A 6201-nucleotide genomic window follows, 5' to 3' on the forward strand; every position below is an offset into this window, starting at 1 on the left:
TGGAAACATTTACCGCCGTTTTGTCAAATTGTTTTCGCATTTATTCGGAGAACCACACTTACACACCTGCATTTTACTATTTAATACCAAAACTTAACAGTTTGGCAAACTGTTACACAAATTGGTATTTGTAATAATTTGTCTCAGTTTTGGTAGCACGCTTAAATATTGTTATAGAGGATATATGGCTTTAACAAAATCATGATTTGAACATTATTTTATGCGTTCGTACATTTCGACAAACAATGTGAAATAACTTGTTTTTTTTTTTGTATTGCTGCTTATGTTTTAGTCCCGATAAGGGCCTGTTCACAAATTTCATAACGTTGAAGGGGTGGGTGGGTATCTACAAAATGTTACAGCTCATACAAAATTTATAAAATTTTCATATAACAAGTGTTACGAGGGGATGGGTAGGTGTCAAAAATGGTAATTTTCGGCGTTATGCAATTTGTGAATAAACCCTAAGTAAAACGGAATCATTTGTTGTTGTTTTTTTTTTAATTTAATTCGTAATGGTACTGTGTACGTTGTTTTTAGCGTCCGATTCGATTTTTGTTTTGACAAATCAAACCGGTGTGAAAAAAAATCCGTCACCGAAATTTCAGAATTCAGCTATATGAATGGGTTTGCTTGACCTCTGCATAATCGTAATCCATTGGTAAGTGCTTGTATTAATTGCCTTAAATTATTTCGATTTTGTAAATTCATTCTTCTTCCCCAGAGCATTGATGATGCAAAAGGAGAGCAATATACGGGCGGTTCCTGAACAATCGCTTTCAAGTCACGTTAACTTGGCAGCTGCAATTACGGTAAGTAAATAACTTTGTAATATTCGAAAAGATTCTCGAATAACAAGTATCCATTCAACAATATCCATAGAAGGCTACGGAAAGATGTCACGGATGAAACCAACGCTGTATTTGGTGTCTATTCCAAATGTCTATATACACGATGATGGCTGTTCCGGTGAAGTGTTGTTAGCGATAGGAACGAAGATAACGATATGCTTAATGAAGGTAGGTACTCCAAGATTAATTTGTAAACTTCTTATATATAAACAAAAGCTCATTTTCATTCCCTACAGTGGTTTGCGCGGAAGATTTACAATGTAGAGTCCAGTAAAAGCAGTTCAATACCAACAGAAAATCATCCGGTATTCGGATTCGATCATCGAACCCATCTACTAGCGCGAATTCCGAGCTACATATCATCAACATATTGGCGAAAATTATTGAAAAGATTTTGAAAGTAGTGCAGGTAACTCTAAAAAAAAAACATTAATATTAAATTATTATTATCGGAAATGTACAAAAGTAAAAACATGGAATAAAACAAATAAAAAAAGAGTACCTAATTTCCTAATTTTTCGTTCCTCCGTCTATAGTTTTAATGTAAAGCAACAGTACAATATACAGTGTAAATACAATAATGCACCGTAAACATATTATTACACAAACGTTATTTCTCTTCATTCAAACTTATAGTTTAACTGTTTTGAAACTGTTTCTATTACTGTAAATTTGTCGAAATATGGATAGTATATCGACCATTACGCAAATTGTGATGGAAAAAAATTGTTCGAGAAAATCGGCGTTTTCAAATGGTTACATAACTTAACCGCCTATTTCCCATATTGTACTTTTTCCAAAAACCATTCACCGAACTGTCAAAACCGTTCATGGTAAGGTGGACATATTGTTTTTTTGGGTGTTATACGAAATTATTCAGATACTGTAACATATGGTTTTGGATAGTATTGGAAACAGTGCAAGTATGGTTCATATTTATGCGGGATGCTGGAAAAAATATTATTTCAATCGCAAATTTTTCTTTCTTTCGATAATAGACAATGTTTTTGATGTACACTCCCAGAATTAAAATTTTTATTGAATCGTTCAAAAGTTTTGTCACAAATATTTTCTTTCAAAAATGTGTTGTTCATTTGAGTTATGCTGTGAGAAGATTTTTTTTTGCGTTACGGCCTTAAACATTGTAAACGAAAAACAATCTGCTCTCGTATGTAGGATATTTATGGATTATGCTGCAATAATAGATTTTTAGATAAGCCTTTATTATTTTGCCAATAAATTTTCCCTTCTTTTACCAAAAAATTTTCGGAAACGTCTAAACTGGGACAGAGCTTGATCTGCAGCGAATTATTCTATGAGTGTTCCCTTTATTTATAACTGCGATCTTTTTTTGTCAATTTACTTTTTTCAAATATGTTTATCGCAACAAGCTCGAAGATACTCTATGTTCTGGATTGTGGAGAAAATTAAAATTCCGAAAAGAGCTTCCACCCTTCATCTTCTTTCTGGCTTTACGTCCCCACTGGGACAGAGCCTGCTTCTCAGCTTAGTGTTCTTATGAGCACAGTTATTAACTGAGAGCTTACTATGCCAATGACCATTTTTGCATGTGTATATCGTGTGGCAGGTACGAAGATACTCTATGCCCTGGGAAGTCGAGAAAATTTCCAACCCGAAAAGATCCTCGACCGGTGGGATTCGAACCCACAACCCTCAGCTTGGTCTTGCTGAATAGCTGCGCGTTTACCGCTACGGCTATCTGGGCCCCATCTGGGCTTCCACCCGTCACAAGTTTTATTTATTCATTCTCTCTAATGTCATTCATAGCTTGCAATATCTCTGAACGACTACCACGCTTGTTGAGAACCTACGAAAATGTTTTGCTATGGGCTCGGTGCTGTTGATCTCGGTAAAAGCTTCGAATATGCCGTATTCATTCTAAGTCAAACATTATGCCAAACGATCATTATGCCAAATGACTTTATGCCAAACGGCTATATGCCAAACGGCCATTATGCCAACAGACTTTATGCCAAACGGGGTACAATCGAGGATTCTCATCAAAATCCTCTGGGGATTCTCATCAACACCCTTCGAGAATTCTCATCAAAACCCTCAGAGGATTCCCATCAGAATTCCTCTGATGATTCTCATCAGAGTCTACTGAGGATTCTCATCAAAATCCTCAGAGAATTCTCATCAAAATCATTCAAGGATTCTCATCAGAACCATGTGAGCATTTTCATCTGAATCCTCTGAGTATTCTCATCAGAATCCTCTGAGCATTCTCATCAGAATCCTCTAGGGATACCATTCAGTATCCTTTAGGATTCTTTTCCGAATATTTTCTGTATTCTTATCGAAATCCTTTGAGGATTCTTATCAGAATTCGCTTAGGATTCTGATCAGAATCCTCTGATGATTCTCATCAAAATCTTCTGAGGATTCTCATCAAAATCATCTGGTGATTCTCATCAGCACCCTTTGAGAATTCTCATCAAACTCCTCAGAGAATGCTCATCAGAATTCCTCTGATGATTCTCATCATAATCCTCTGAGGATTCTCATCAGAATTCACTGAGGATTCTCATCAAAATCCTCAGAGAATTCTCATCAAAATCCTCAGATGATTCTCATCAGAACCCTGTAAGGATTTCCATCAGAATTCTCAGAGCATTCCCATCAGAATCCTCTAAGGATACCTTTCAGTATCCTTTAGGATTCTCTTCTGAATATTTTCCATATTCTCATCAAAATCATTTGAGGATTCTCATCAGAATTCGATGAGGATTCTCATCAAAATCCTTTGAGTATTCTCATCTGAATCCTCTGAGGATTCTCATCTGAATCCTCTGAGGATTCTCATCAGAATCCTCTGAGCATTCTCATCAGAATCCTCCAAGCATTCTGATGAAAATCCTCTAAGGATACCTTTCAGTATCTTTTAGGATTCTCTTCTGAATATTTTCCGTATTTTCATCAAAATCCTCTGATGATTCTGATCAGAATTTGCTGAGGATTCTTATCAGAGCCCTTTGAGAATTCTCATCAAAATCCTCAGAGGATTCTCATCAGAATTCTTCTGATAATTCTCATCAAAATATTCAGATGATTCTTATCAGAACTCCTCTGATGATTCTCTTCAGAATCATCTGACGATTCTCATCAGAGACTACCCAAGCAGCACAGTTTGTTGCAACTCAAGAATAAAATTCTCTCTTGAAACTAATCAGAGTTGTCAATTTGTGAAAATATGACTTACAATTGCACTGAATAGCAACGCAAAAATCGCAAGAAGTGGAGTCTGTTTGCAACATATTTAAGTAATTCCCAAATTGCTTATTTGTTGCAAAATACTTGAATGAAAAAAAAAATGAAAACAAAAACATGAACGAGAATCGAACTTCCGACCTCAAGATCACTAATCTTCACCTCTACTCACTACTCCACCAGCTCTTCGAATAATTGCTTCGCCAATGCACTATAAAAGCGACCACATGGCCCATTGATCAAAGCTTGTTGCTTATAACTTGACTGCACCCTTCGGAATACAAGTTCATTACTGGCGAAATTAGGCCATGCCTGAAATAATCTAAACTTTTCGCAAAAACTTCCACGCAACACTTGAAAAACACCTTTTGAACAAACAAACTGTTGCTAGACCATGTTTTCTTTGTTAGATAATACGTAAGGTGCAACTCAATCATATTGCAACTGAATTGAAATAAACAAACTTCTAGCTGTCACACACGAAGTTTAGTGCAACTTTCTCGCAACTGAGATGAATGTTCTATGGGAACGAAAATTGAATGCACGTTGCGGATGCTTTAAATATAAGTAATGTGAAACATAACTTTAAAACGGGCATTTTAGGAGAAGTTTCAAGAGTTTGTTTGAAATGTTGCTGAAAACAACTTGATAAATTTGACTTTATTGCTATTTGCAAAAGACATTTGCAGCAAATCTTGTCATTTCAAATATGTTGAACGTCAAACAAGGAGTGAAATGCATGTTCATTGGAACGGCAATGAAACTTTATGAGCCTTGATATTGATATGGAACCGAACTAGAACCAGATAAGTTACAAATGCTCTTATTGATACGCGATTGAAACCATTTTTGAATAGCATTTCTTTGGAAGATGTTTCGCGTGCTACTTGGGTACTGAGGATTCTCATCAAAATCCTCAGAGGATTCTCATCAAAATGAGAATCAATCAGAACCCTCTGTGGATTTTCATCTGAATCCTATGAGGATTCTCATCTTAATCCTCTGAGGATTCTTATCAAAATCTTCTTAGGATTCTCATCAGAATGCTCTGAGCTTTCTCATCAGAATCCTCTAAGGATACTTTTCAGTGTCCTTTAGGATTCTCTTATGAATATTTCCTGTATTTTCTTCGAAATCCTTTAAGGATTCTATTCAGAATCCTCTGAGGATTATCATCAGAATTTGCTGAGGATTCTCATCAGAAACCTTTATGGATTCTAATCTAAATCATCAGATAATTCTCTTCAGAATCTTCTGCGGATTCTCATCAGAGCCCTCTGAAGATCCTCATCAGAGTTTACTGAGGATTCTTATCAAAATCATACAAAGATTTTGTTCAGAATCCTCAGAGGATTTTCATCAGAATCTTCTGAGGATTCTTATCAAAATCCTCTGGGGATTTTAATCAGACTCCTTTGAGGATTCTCATCAAAATCCTCAGATAATTTTCATCAAAATCCTCAGAGGATTCTCATCAAAATTCTCAGAGGATTCTCATCAAAATCTTCTGAAGATTCTCATCAGAACTCTCTAAGGATTCTCATCAGAATTCCTGTGATGGTTCTCTTCAGAATCATCTGAGGATTCTCATCAGATTCTTTTGAGGATGCTTTGCAGATTCTTGTGAGGATAATCTTCAAAATCCTCTGAGGATTCTTTTCAGAATCCTTAAGGATTTTCTTCTTAAAAATGCTTTGAGGATTCTCATCAGAGTCTTCTGAGGATTCTCATCAGTATTCTCTAACGTATTTTTTCAGAATCCTTAATCTACTGACAGTACTGCAGTATTCTCATCAACATCCTTCCTTATCAGAATTATTCCAGGATGCTCATCATTCCATGATTCTTGTCATAATACTTTCAGTATTTCAGGAATCTCTAAACCAATGATCATCGAAATAAAAAGTTTAACTTTATAAATGATCGATCGTATCTAAAATACTAAAATTTAGCTACCGATAGTTTTACCTTCACATAACTGTTTCTTTCATTTTTCTTTCTTTTCTACTTTTATATGTCACAAGATAATAGCTTTTTTTTAAATATGAATTTAATTCCCGGAACTAAATATCGAAGCTACTGAACTGAATTAACCACTAATGGGGTCCAAAATTCCCCA

General features: G+C 35.5%; 1 long non-coding RNA gene across 1 annotated transcript; it reads left to right on the forward strand.

Annotated features, from left to right (window-relative positions):
* Positions 1–480: 480 nt before the first annotated feature.
* Positions 481–1281, forward strand: LOC110674454. The gene is made up of 4 exons (XR_002498880.1): positions 481–661; positions 725–812; positions 883–1019; positions 1088–1281. It is a non-coding gene; the product is annotated as an uncharacterized LOC110674454 (long non-coding RNA).
* The last annotated feature ends 4920 nt before the right edge of the window (positions 1282–6201 follow it).

The sequence above is a fragment of the Aedes aegypti genome, chromosome 1 (assembly GCF_002204515.2).
Source record: "Aedes aegypti strain LVP_AGWG chromosome 1, AaegL5.0 Primary Assembly, whole genome shotgun sequence".
Classification (NCBI taxonomy): Eukaryota; Metazoa; Arthropoda; class Insecta; order Diptera; family Culicidae; genus Aedes; species Aedes aegypti.